Raw genomic sequence first — 802 nt, forward strand, 5'->3', positions numbered from 1 at the left:
AGGGGCCACTTGCGACTTTGCACGCAAAGCAGCAGCATCTAGGCAGAATAGAATGCAGTTGCTGCTGCCCGTATTTTTCTTCTCTCCTTGCTGCGTCCCCTGCTGATGCTGCTGCTGCTGCTGCAGCCGCAGCAGAAAATCGCGCGTTGCTGCTCTTCGCAGCTTCCCACTAGTTGTCTTTTTTATGCTATGCGGCAGCAGCAGCCACATCTGCTGCAGCACAATGCTGCACTGCCGCAGCACTGCAGCAGCAGCAGCACGGCAGATCTCCTCGCCATACTCGGCAGCTGAAGAGCAGCAGCAGCAGCAGCAGCAGCAGCAGCAGCAGCAGCACATGAAAGTACAGCAGCACGCGGCAACGACTGCTGCTGCCTCTGCTGCAGCAAAGGCGCTTCTGTCTTGCAGAGAGAAAAATAAAAAACAAAAAAATAAAAGGAAAAAAGGAAAACAATAAATAAATAAAGACAAATAAAAAAGAAAAATAAAAAAGTATATAAAGAGAGACGAATTAAGAAAAAAATAAAAAGACAAAAGAGACAAAAAGACAACAAGAAAGAGGACCTTTAAATCTTTTTAAAGAAGGATTCAAATTAAAATCAGATCAAATTAAATTAAATTAAATTAAATTGAATTAAATTAAATTAAAAATAAATTACCTGCTGCTTCTGTCTCCAAAGCCAGCCCCACTTTTTCTCCTTCTGCTGTTTCTAAAGGAAAAGCTGCGCATGCATGCGTCCTCACGAGCACCTGGGGCTTGCCTGCTGCTGCTGCTGCTGCTGCTGCTGCTGCTGCAGCAGCAGCA

This window comes from Eimeria tenella, genomic scaffold (genome assembly GCF_000499545.2).
Source record: "Eimeria tenella Houghton genomic scaffold, Eth_scaff3029, whole genome shotgun sequence".
Classification (NCBI taxonomy): Eukaryota; Apicomplexa; class Conoidasida; order Eucoccidiorida; family Eimeriidae; genus Eimeria; species Eimeria tenella.